The sequence below is a fragment of the Rhincodon typus genome, chromosome 11 (genome assembly GCF_021869965.1).
Source record: "Rhincodon typus isolate 14 chromosome 11, sRhiTyp1.1, whole genome shotgun sequence".
NCBI classification, from domain to species: Eukaryota; Metazoa; Chordata; class Chondrichthyes; order Orectolobiformes; family Rhincodontidae; genus Rhincodon; species Rhincodon typus.
The window spans coordinates 60,317,291-60,330,562 of NC_063342.1; the positions used below are offsets into that span (position 1 = coordinate 60,317,291).

The 13,272-nt window shown below is 39.0% G+C and overlaps 1 protein-coding gene across 3 annotated transcripts in view; it reads left to right on the forward strand.

Moving 5' to 3' along the window:
• The first annotated feature begins 11,213 nt into the window (after positions 1-11,213).
• The window catches only part of LOC109920613 (toll-like receptor 7), a 24,750-nt gene continuing 22,691 nt past the window's right edge, over positions 11,214-13,272 (forward strand). For all 3 annotated transcript variants that reach the window (XM_048602575.1, XM_020520658.2, XM_048602576.1), the window contains exon 1: positions 11,214-11,312. The gene's annotated coding sequence lies outside the window, so the exon portion shown is untranslated. The remainder of the gene's footprint in view (positions 11,313-13,272) is intronic.

The window sequence follows — 13,272 nt, forward strand, 5'->3', positions numbered from 1 at the left end:
CACAAAAGAACCAAACTGAACCAAACAGGCCAAAACAGACACAAACACACCCTAACCAGAACAAATTGTCTCAACCAGAGCCTGACTTACTCCAACAAAACCAAACGGACCATGACAGATCCAAACACAAAGAACCAATCCTAATAGACACAAACAGAGCCAAACTGATCTTAACAAATCCAAAAATATATTGACAAACAGAACTAAACCAATATTAACAGAACTAAACAGACCATAACATGATCTAATAGAACTAATTCTAATAGATCTTAATGATAATAAAACATAACAGACCCTGACAAAGCCTAACAAATTGTAATAGACCATAACAGACCTAAATAGAGACAAACAGAGACGAACTGATCCTAGCAGATGCTAACATAATGTAAGAACATAAAATTCAGAGCTGTAACTGTGTTTAGCGCCTCAAGCCTACTCTGCTATCCAATAAGATATGGTTAATCTGACCATAACCTCCCTATTACTCTGGACTCCCTGTGGTTCTCTTTCATCTAGCTTCAATTTTGTTTTTTTTAATTCATGGGAGGTGGGCATAACTGGCAAGGCCAGCGTTTGTTGTTCATCCCCAATTGCTCTTGAACTGAATGGCTTGCTGAGCCATTTCAAAGGCCAGGTAAGAGTCATTGCTGTGGTTCTGGCATAATAGATTGACCAGAACAAGCAAGGAAAGCAGATATTCCTCCCTGATGTGTCTTGGTGAACCAGATAGGTTTTTCCAAACAACAATTGCTAATAGAAAATTGTTAGTTACGATTACTGATATACAAGATTTTTTAACTGAATTTAAATTCTGCAACTGTAGTGATAGGATGAGCCCCTGCCCTGTCTCCAGAGCATTAGGCTGGACCTGATATTACCACTAGGTGTCAGACATATTCAAACATCTATTCCTCACTGCTGTCTGTGGAAGAGAATTCCAAAAACTAACAGTGCTCTGACGACTTGGATGGAGTGACTGCTCATATTGTATATACTGATTGGGTAAAGAGTTCCTAAAAAAATTCCAATCTTCTGGTGAATCACTAATCTTCTCGGCATTGTAAACCATCTCTTTCAATTTGATGCAATCTTGAACATTCTCAGTTAGTCACTATTGGTGCATCCTTGTCATGGAGTTTTCTGTTTCAATGGAATTTGTCAATGAATTATAACTTGTTACGAATAATGCATTATCTCCTTAAATTTCTGTTTATCTACCTTCTTAAATTTTAATCAATTTACCAAATTCATTTCAGCCAATTCTGCATTCATATGCTTATCACTGCATTTATTTACATTTAAGACACTAGGTTTAGACACATGTTATTCAACCTCAAAATGAATGAAATTCCATCATGTTATTATTATCCCTGTCTAGACGATTCTTTATTGCAAGCTCATTAACTAATTCTGTCTCATTTCACATTTTCAGGTTCAATATAGCCAGCTACCTGGATGGTTCCAGAATGTATTATTCAAAGAAACTACCCTAAAAAACACTTTATGAAATTCAGGATATTTGTCAATTTCATTCATTCTATATGAAATATAAAATCACTCACAATTACAGCAATATCTTTCCTGCAAATTCCTATATTTTATTGACTTATACTCAGTCCTGCAGTATAACTATTGTTAAGGGTCTATAAATTATTTCCACCATTGACTTGCTTTCTTTGCTATTTATTATCTCCAACAAAACTGATTCTACATTTTGATCCTTTAACCAAGTTCATTTTTCTCCACTGTGCTGATATCATTGTTTATTAACAGACTCATCCAATCTCCTTTTCCATTCATTCTGTCCTTCCAAAATATCAAATGTCCTTGAAAATTCATATCCTAGTTTTGGCCACCTTGCAACCCCATCTCTGTAACGGCTATCATACTATACTCATTTATTTCTTTATTGCTATTTCCATCTTGTTCTATGAAAACTTCATGGTTGCTATTACAATAGGTTAAAGTCTTCACTGCAGTTATTATCTATGGTATGGTGCAGCTAAACCATCTGGAAGTCTTAGGTAGATTCGCCATTTAAGCCATTTCAGAGGGCGGTTAAGAATCAACAATATTATGTGAACTCTTCATATGCTGTTAGATAAGGTAAGGATGATAGATTTCCTTCCGTAAAATACATATAATTGATGATAGTTCCATGGTTACCAATGCCATGGTAGTCTCAAATCTAGTTTTTTTCATTCATTTGAATTTAAATTCCATCTGGTGCCATGGTAGGATGTGAACTCATGTCCCCAAGGCATTAGCCCAGAAATCTGAATTACAGACCCCTATGACATTACCATTACATCACCATCACCCCATAGCAGTAAATGATGGTCAACAGGTTGTAAAATCTGTTACAGATGGCCCAGAATGAACCTTTCATAGGCAACAGAAAATCTTTTGCTGCCTACCACACACAGTGGATTCACCCTGAAACAGTATTTCATGCAAATGTCTACACTCTGAAATATAAGAAAAATTTGAATTCAAGAAAATCTGGAATTTAAAGCCAGCCTAATGATGACCATGACCTGTTAACTATTGGGGAAAAAAATCTAGTTCAATAATCTCCTTCAGGAAGGTAAGCTAGTCCTTACCTGGTCTAGCCTGTATGTAACTCCAGCCCTACATCAACGTGGTTGGCTCTGGGCAATTATGGATGGGTAATAAATGTTTATCTAGCCAGTGAGGCTAGCAAGCGAGGAACTCTGAGATGCAGCCTGGTTCAGTCTGTGAGCTGGGTGGTTGTCCCAGAATACAAAGTGTTCTTGTAGCAGTATTGCAATGAAAAAAAACCAGTAAGCATCAAAGTGCAGCACTGAAATGCGGAAGTGTGCTGTAAGCAAGTCAGAGATGTGCCTTGGTGGTGTAGAAGGCTGTTTTGTGTCAATTGTTAGTGTTTGTGGATTGGGATGCATGTTGCCACTGCCTATGAATCATGCCCTGAGATGTTGCACCAGGTACCAAAGGTGGAGCTCCAGAGGTGCAAGCAATGAACTGGAGTCACCAGGTACCCACTCTGACTTACATGTCGGGAATTTTTGGCATCAAGTTTCTATCCAATGGATGGTAGATTGAGAACTTACATATTAATAGGGCAAGATTAAGTAGTCCTAGTAATGGGGTTCTAGCTGCTCATGAACAAGAATCTCATCTCGATGACCAGTATTTAGTTGGAAAATGTGATTTGTTGCCCTTGGCTTTGAGAAGGATTTTTCTTAAGTAGTTTTCAGTCGGTGCAAACTTGATGGGCTGAAGGGCCTCTTCTGTACTGTATGATTCTATGACTACTCAAGTGATTCTCTCAAGTTTTTGCCATAGCCTATGTCATTCAGGGGCTAGGCAAATTCCTCCCAATGAAACCTTAACAAACCCAATCAGACTAACAGACCCGCTCATTCTTCAACAATCCAAGCAAACCGTAAAAGACGCTAATAGACTCAAACAAAACAATCAGAACCTAATAGAACCTAATAAGGCCCTAAACTGACCCCAACAGGCCCTGACAGTTTCTTTCTGACACAAATAGACCCAACCTTATCACCATTATCTCCAGTTTGAAATGGAGACTGCAATATATCATCAGGTAAAATCTGAGCTAGTGAACTGACAACTTTGATCAGAGTGTGGAGAGAGGATGGAAGCAGGGAAAGAGAGAAGAAACTAAAGTTTCAAGAATCACCTTTAGATTATCAATTCATAAATAAAGGAATTAATAGGCATGGCAAATTATTTCTATCTCGTTTATCTTATGGTTTTACTTCTTTTAAATTCAAAACTACATAAATAATAATACTTCTATGCATTCTAGAATTTGCTCTGATAACTACTGCAAGCACTTTATGGTATCTGTCATCTCTGCCAGTATGGGGCACATGGTAAGCAATGTTTGAGGTAGTTTGCTATCATTGATCCTCTTTTGTCTATACTGTGTCTAAGGCCTATCTGTCAATCAGTGATGGAGGATGCACCACTGTAGACACTTTATGGAAGAGGCACATGTCTTAGTTAACAATGCATGATAGCTATAAGTTCAACTACACTGTTAGACATAATTACTAGGACACTGTGGAGCTAATCAGAATACGTCTCCACTCTGGAAGAGCTAGCATAAAGCTCCCTGACTTCATGCAAATACTGTATGAAATCTTCATATAGGATGGAACTCAATACAGCTTATCATTATTTCTTTCAGAACTGTTATCCTATATGACATGCATCTCCATATCATTCACATCTGAATTTCTCATTAGAGTTTCTGGAATGACTTGTCTAAACAACCATTTTATTGGTTAATACATATAATATTTCCTCTAAAAATACTTATTACTTGATTTACCACTCTTTGGTACTCAGTTCACATTCATTTACTGGCGTGAAATTGTACTACATAATACTGTACTCCTTTATTGTGCTTTACAAAAGCAAGTCACTTCTTTTGCTTTAAGCTGTAGCTGGAAAAATGGTAATTAATTGGAAAGGCAAAAAAGAAAGTGATTGACAAACATTTTAGTAAAATCAAAGAGAACCTTAATTATTTTCTGCTTTTTCACTGTTGTCATAAGCAGTGATAAAGTAATAAATTTGTGTGATTCTGCTGCCTACAGATAACTTATTAGAAATAAACATATGTGATACAATTAGGAGTAAATTGCTAAAATCTCTGCATCTAATGAGATGTAAAGAGACAGTACCTTGCAAAATTATAATATAGGCTAGAATATCGGATATAAGCTCGGAAGGGTAACTCATTCAAATTCCGCAAGACCTCACTGTAAAACTGAAACAAGCAGGTCAAATTGTCAGATATTTAAGCATTATGGTTATTCCGTCACCTACTGGAGAAATCTCTGTGGTCAATCAGGTTAACACCCATGAAACAGTCAAAAGGTGACATAGTTTGGCGCTTGATTATGGAATTAGATTGCACTGGTTTCACTGATAGTGGGCTCTATTTGTTTTATCAAGCATAGAAAGGAGCGGGTTAGATTTCACTTTCATTGAGAATTTGAAAGACAGATTGTGGCAATCTACAAGATCACAATATGCTGAGGATGCAAGGAAAAGCCATGGATTTTACTTTATTTTAATTGTCATAATGACTTTATCACCTTCCAGAATAAACATAGTTACAAACAATGGGGTGACATGGTGGCTCAGTGGATAGCACTGCTGCCTCACAGCACCAGGGACCTGGGTTTCATTCCACCCTCGGGCAACTGCCTGTGTGGAGTTTGTACATACTCCCTGTGTCTGCGTGGGTTTCCTGTGGGTGCTCTGGTTTCCTCCCACAGTCCAAAGATGTGCAGGCTAGGTGGATTGGCTATGCTAAATTGCCTGTAGTGTTCAGGGATGTGTAGAATAGGTGGGTTATGGGGGATGGGTCTGGGGGGGATGCTGTGATGGTCAGTGTGGACTTGTTGGGCCGAAGGGCCTGTTTCTACACTGTAGGGATTCTATGAAACTGTACAGAGGAAAGCCACTGACAAAATTACATATTGACCCAACTTCCTCATGCCTGGGTGCAAACAAGGATGTGGTTTGCTGTTTTCTCGAGGAAGGTGAAGGTGTTCCTCACTTTTTCATACATTTCTTGTGAAGCGATGAACCAAAGCACAAACCTAAGATTAGAACTTCCATGCCCTCTGGGTCTAGCTATTTGAAGCATTGTGTACAACCTTTGCTATTCCGCAAAAAATATTTTCATTGTACTGAGGCTGCCTGGTATCCTATTGCTGCAGGTGGCGATGGTAGCTGATGGACTGCTAATGTCTGCTCCCCTCCCATTAAGGGTATTATCAATGAGATTAATGCTCATGTTTGAACAGATGAAGTCCTGTTGTCCTTTGAGACATCCACCCAGCATTTCTTCACTTCAATTAATGTAGCCACAAGCATATAGAATATTTTTGCTATCATAATATTCTCTATTCTAATACCTCACAAAAATGTCCATTCTTTACATTTGTGTTTCACTTGGACCAAGCTATTTTGTTAGTTATCTTGAATTATTTGCTTTGTAAATCTATTGGCCATTTTCATTCATCGCATAAAACTTCCAAGCATTTTGATTAATTGCTGTCATAATCTGTTACTGAGTAATTCTGCCATTAAAAAAATTACTTCAAAGCATATTGGTTATGATTGGCAAACCCTAATTACTCTTGAGAACCACCGCAGTCCATCTAATGTGGGCACACTCCTAGTGCTATTCAGATTACAGTCCCAAGATTTTAATCCAAAGACAGGGAAGAAGCAGCAATATTATTCTAAGTCAGAATACGTGTCACTTGCAGCATCATACTGCCATGTTCTTTTGGGTGGAAGATGTCACAAACTTAGAAGGTACAATCAAAGTAATCTTGAGGAGATGCTGCAGTGCATTTTGTAACTAGTACAAACTGCTGTCATTTTGCATCAGTTGGTGAAGGTAGTGAACATTTAAGATTGCAGATGGGTCCTAGTCAAGTGGGATGCTTTGTCCAAATAATGTCAAGCTTCTTGTGTTGTTGGAGATGCACTCATCCAGGCAAGAAGGAATGGCCCTCCAAAATTCCAACTGGTACTTTGTAGGGTGGACAGGCTTCGGGAGCCAGGAGGTGAGTTACTTGCCGCAGAATTCTCAGCTGTTGACTGCCCTTATAGTCACATTATTTATCTTATTATTTCCATTCTTGGTCTTCCTCTTATCCTGTCTATAAGAATCTGTTTATACTCTAGTTTGCTCCAAAGGTTGTTATAAGATTTAAGGAGTACAAGTTTTCTGTCCAGTCATTTCTTTAGACACATGCCTTTAGAGTGTTCAAGGTCCATGCCTAATAAAATGTGCCTTACAATACTAGTTATCTTACCCTTTTTAAATGGCCTTTTTACAAAATCTTATTTAATTCTCAGTACAGTTGGCTGATATGACTCTGCAGGAGTGTTACTGGCATCAAAACCTCATCTTCAGGAAGACCTCATCTTCAGGAAGCCTTTAGCCTGTTGCACAAAGTACCTGGTGGAAGCATGAAAGCATTATATTTACTATGCTCCATCTGAAGATTTTATAAAGATATTGCAAGCCATGTTCATGGATGTAACCCTTTGTTTTCCAGCAGTTTTCCCTGTATGGATCTTGGAAGGAGGCAGGAATATATGAGCTCTCTAGTGTGTAGAAGTCACGGCAGCTCCCTAGAATTCTGGCATAGACCTTCAGGATTTGTCATTGATGGTTATATATAATTTAAACATTGATGGAGTGGAAATCTTTTCTGTTGAAGAACTCTGCAGGTTGGTGAAAGGGCACTCTCAAAGCAATATAGGTACAATTGATATCACCTGCATTTGGGATAAATCAACAGTGGTGGAGAATCATATTGTCCAAGATGTCTGACTCTTCTGGTCATGAATAAAAGATATTCAGATCTGTGCTCTGGTGAAAATGGCATCAATAACTTTCTGGATGCATTTATGGGTCAAGAATTAGGAAATGACATATAAGCTGTGTGTTAACCATGGAAGGTTGCTATTCTTGCTGAACTTGCTGATGAAGTATTAATTATTAAGTTTTTCTACATTGTCTTCAGAGGAGCATCAAGGACACAATTGCTCCAGCAATGATGTTGTTCATGTGAGATCTGCAAGGAGTTAGTCCTTGGGGAATGTCAGTGAAATAACAATTTTATTGAAGGACTTCCTGAATTCTCACATCCATCACAATGAAGCCTCATGTTATACCCTCACATGGAGGCTTTCCAGAGAGGTCATTGTCATGGCTTAATAAGGAGTTCTAATTTATGGCACTTTATCGAATGTTCTCCTGCACACCAAAATTTTCAATGTCCATTGGGAGTTGATTGCTACATCCTTCCAAGGAAAAGGCTCCTTCAAGTTTTACTTTTAATTAACCTGTTCTTATTACTGTTGCTTTGCCGACATGATAAGAAGGCAATTAATTTGCTCCATATAGTGGCAATGATTGCCCAAGGTGGTAAGTTTTCATTTGGATTCATGGACAATGAATGACTTGCCGGTGAAATACCAGTTTAAGTCAGATGGGCGACATTACTGAATTAGCAGCAACATGATTACTGTAATACCCACTGTAGGCCCACCACTTCCAAGAGTTTCATTCTGTCATTTAAAGGAAATAAACAGCAAAATACTCAGTCCACTTTGCTCATGTTGTCTGCCATTTTGAATTTTATCCTCAATCTGACATGATATGGTTCCAATTTAACTTGTTTGTCAACGACTTGCAGATCCCATTTTGAAGTACACATTTTCCCCAACATTCATAACTCCTTTTATGCTGGTGTCCCCGGGACCCTTATAACCTTTCACACTACTCAGTTTCCATAGAGACCCTTTATATACCTATTACTGTCCCAACTTTATGCCCAGAACCCTTGACGTTGAAAATTCCCAGGGCTTTGTTGGCCATACATTTTCCCAATGTACATACAAGAGTCAATGTGACCTGTTTGAATCCCTCTCTCCAAAACCTTCCAAAACTCCCAGTCTCCTGCCATTCATTATGAGGTTCCATCCTACTACAATTGTCCCCTATAAATGTCATCACTCTCGCTCTCTGAGTGATCCATTCCCAGTTGAAAGCCCATTCCCAGACCTGATCTGTCCATTTTCTCCAGGATGCTATGAACTGCTCCCTGATAAATCCCCTGATCATTTTGACCAAATCCCCATGACTGACCTGGACCCCATCACCGAACTGAAAGACAGGACAGTTAAGCCTGAAAGGACAGCCCTGAAAGATCCCAGCGCACCCCTAGACTGATGTCTCCATAACACCTTGACTAAGTTACTCGAATTTCCCAGCACTTGAATTATAGCACTGACTGCTGCCCTATCCGTGGCCTGCAAGGACATGGACCCTCAGATTCCAGTAGGATCAAGTCCCTGAGTGAATGTGGTCAGCCCCCAGACTGGAATTGAATGAGTGCCTTTACAGAAAATGGTAGTTTCCCCGATTGATTGTCATCCTTGTTACTCCATTGTGTGCAGCTCATTTTCACTTTCACACGTAGCCATTTGTTTGAAGCACATGCAGTGTGTTTGTGGCATAAACTGCTGGCACAGTTGCTGGTTTGAAGTAGTAAAGTGTCATTTAGCAACATGTCCATGTCCTTGACTGTTCAGTGCTGCCCAGCATCACAAACTACCTGACTCTTCCTCTGCACTAATAAAACAATGCATGCCACAGAGGTTGACAGCCTGTAACTAAACACTAAAGACTCTGTGCTAAGAAATTAATATGACCCAAACAGATGCTTGCAGACCACAAATCAGTGCTGAAGCCAACTAGTGTGTTCTAAGAAAGAAAAATGTAATATAAAGAGGCTGGCAACTTCCGAATAACCTCAAAGTGAGTGAAAGGTAAGCAATATAAGCTATAAGATGCATCCTGTGCAGATGCATAAAATACAGATGTGTGTCTGCACACGAAGCAACGTGGCAAAACAATGCAAGTCCAGGTATTTCTGACCTCTAAAGTAAAGTATTAAATGGATGAAGTGGTATGTGAATTGATCTGAGAGCAGGGACGATGATGTGGTGAAGCTGGTGGTTTGCCAATGCCTAATGCTTGGGCAAAATGTCAAGGAGGTGGCATTAATGGAGAATGCCAGGATGTTATTGTGAAGGCGCAATTGCTACATGATGGGCAGGACAAACATTCAACAAGCAGGAGCTGCCAGATTGTGTACTGATTTACGTGTTGCGTCATTTAGATTCTTGATGAAGGAGAGGCGAATTGGAAGTGGCATGTACTTGCCACTCAATGACAAGATTCTTGGAGTCATTATTTAAGGCTTGAAGGACAAGTCAAAAAGTTTTTTCCTGATGTAGAGGCACAGATTATTCCACTTTCACTGTATATTCCTATCTTTATTGCAATCACTAACGTCATACCAGGAAGAGGACAACTCCACACTTGTTTTCTGTCTAATCGACTGACTTGGATCTGAATTGACAGAGGATATTGGATTAGGCTGTAATAAGGTCTGGAGCTGAATCAATCTGACAAAATCACTACTGATAATTGAAAGTGTACTGATAATGCAGTAATTGGCTGGATTTTACTTATCTTATTTTTTGGTAGAAAATACCTTCATGATTTTCCACATTGTAAAGTAGATAGCAGTTTTGTTACTGGAATTCCTTGGTCTAAATTTGACCTCTTTTGATGCTTTCCATTAATGTTTATGACTTATTTTCTACAATAATTAAAGTCAATCTTAAAGTACTTCTTGGCTCATCCAGTGTGCCGCCCGCGGTATTTTTTGGCTAATTTTAGGTACATCAGGTAGAACATAGATCATAGAACATTACAGCGCAGTACAGGCCATTCGGCCCTCAATGTTGCGCCGACCTGTGAAACCAATCTGAAGCCCATCTAACCTAAACTATTCCATTATCATCCATATGTTTATCCAAAGACCATTTAAATGCCCTTAAAGTTGGCAAGTCTACTACTTTTGCAGGCAGGGCATTCCACGCCCTTACTACTCTCTGAGTAAAGAACCTACCTCTGACATCTGTCCTATATCTATCACCCCTCAATTTAAAGCTTTGTCCCCTCGTGCTAGCCATCACCATCCGAGGAAAAAGGCTCCCACTGTCCACCCTATCTGATCCTCCGATCATCTTGTATGTCTCTATTAAGTCACCTCTTAATCTTCTTCTCTCTAACGAAAACAGCCTCAAGTCCCTCAGCCTTTCCTCATAAGACCTTCCCTCCATACCAGGCAACATCCTGGTAAATCTCCACTGCACCCTTTCCAATGCTTCCACATCCTTCCTATAATGCGGTGACCAGAACTGTACGCAATACTCCAAGTGCAGCCGCACCAGAGTTTTGTACAGCTGCAACATGACGTCATGGCTCCGAAACTCAATCCCTCTACCGATAAAACCTAAAACACCGTACACCTTCTTAACAATGCTATCAACCTGGGTGGCAACTTTCAGTGATCTATGCACATGGACACCGAGATCTCTCTGCTCATCCACACTACCAAGAATCTTACCATTAGCCCAGTACTCTGTATTCCTGTTACTCCTTCCAAAGTGAATTACCTCACAAATTTCTCACAGTATTTCACAATATTTTGTCACATTTGTTAAATGGGAACACTGCGGTCACAAATAAAGCATTGCATTTTGAGAATATGATGAGCTCAACAGTTTGCATTGTTCCTCTGCGATCGGGTGGGAACTTCTCCATTTCCACACCAACAGTCATCTGCTAAAATATAGTGCCCCTGAAGAACACGTTGGAAGACTTTAATACATACTCTGTCGTGGTGAGTGAAATATTTCCTTTTCTTCAATCATTTATAAGAGTAAACATAGTGAAAATATGTATTTTGATATGTATTTTAAGTGGCAACAATTATTAGTGTATTGATTATAATAACTTAATTGTCTGTCAAAGGTTATAGGCTTGCATCTAATTAAAAAGATGATATGAAATCATTGCATTGCAATCCATATAATGATCCAATCAGTTACACAGAAAAATGTTATCTGACACTATGATTTAGGAGACAATTTATGTTGGATGTTGTGACGTTTTCCTGTTTCAAATGTTAGGAATCTCTGCATTATATAGAAAATGATAGAAAAGTAAGGACAATAATAACTTTTTAAAATTGACTCTGTCATTGTTCTCTAGGAGCAGTTTTCTGCTTTACTAAAACACGGCAGGTTTATGGGAAATGCAGAACATTAAAAAAAATTTAAAAGGACATTTACACTCCTTGTTTTGTAAATTGAAAATTAGAGCTGTAAAGCCTACCAGGATTATAAAAGTAATTAATACTGATCATTGTACAATCAATATCCTGCATCTATGGATCATCACACGTACAATTGCCTCAGGCTTCTGAAAGGTTAATTGTAAAGAAGCATGTAATTTCTTTGAAAATAACGAGAAGCTATTCGTTCTTTTAAGCATTATTTTATATGAGGGAAGTGGAACAACATCACGTGATGATAGCATACTTCATTTTACCTTGGAACAAATTCAATGATCAAGAAGCTAAGATTGCAATTTTAAACATAGAATTAATAAGATAATTTCCTGTCAAACACGTTTATGTTGAAACAACCTAAAAATGCCATTTCACTTTTTAATGAACCGTGATTAAAAATAGTATAATATGTGACTCAACAAGTAAAGACTTTTAACTATTGAAACAGCTTAGTTTTATTCTCAATGGTAACAGAAAGTGAACAAAAGACACAAGAGCTAGTCATAGAATCCTTGCACTGTGGAAACAGGCCATTTGGCCCATTAAGTCCACACCAATCCTTTTAAGAGCATCCTACTCCTCTACCCTATTCCCACATTTACCATGCTAACCCTATAGACACTATGGATAATTTAGCATGGCCAATTCACCTAACCTGCATGTCTTTGGGCTGGATGGAAACCAGAACACTCAGAAGAAACCCATGCAGATAAAGGGAGAACTTCACTTGGAGTTACCCAAGGGTAGAATTGAACCTGTGTTGGTTTAGTCCTTCCATTGGTGGCCCAGGAGTTGGGATTTATGGTCTGTTTGGATGAAAGTAGGTAGCACACAAATTTGGCGCTAACATTTCATTTACCTGAGTGTTTCCCACACCAATAGTTTTAAATGGCAAAGAAGAAACATGCTGCTTAGTGCCTGAAAACTCAGCAGTGAGCAGAGCAACATTGTGCTAGCAGCTAATGGTGCAGTTGTCCTTCTGTTTTTTAATGCAGTCTATCCCTATTGAAGGTAAGCTGATCCTCGTGTGCAACATACAACATTTTGTGAACAAGCTGTCAGGAGAATTACTCATTGCTTTTCATCTGCTCCAATGTTATTTGCCCAGAAAATAATCATGCATGCTGCGCCCAGTCTTCGATGGCAGGATTGAACGAATCAAGCTTCCCAAATAACAGCATGATGCCAGAAATGCTTATCCCAACTTAAAGACAACTGTTGCAAGTGAATTTCTTCAGGAGTGTGCTTTTCCCTTGTCACCGCTGAAATAGTTCCATAAAAGCTGGTATCCCATCACTGAGTTACTCTATAATTACATGTGGAGAGTCTCTGACATCGATCCAGCTTCTTCAGTGCCAGCTCTCAGAGTGAACAGAGTCCCTGACATGCATGTTTATATCTGTCAGCTGGAACTCCCTGATTGGATCAGATTAACAGACCCAATCAGAGAACTCATATTCTATGAGACAACAAGGTGCAGGGCTGGATGAACACAGCAGGCCAAGCAGCA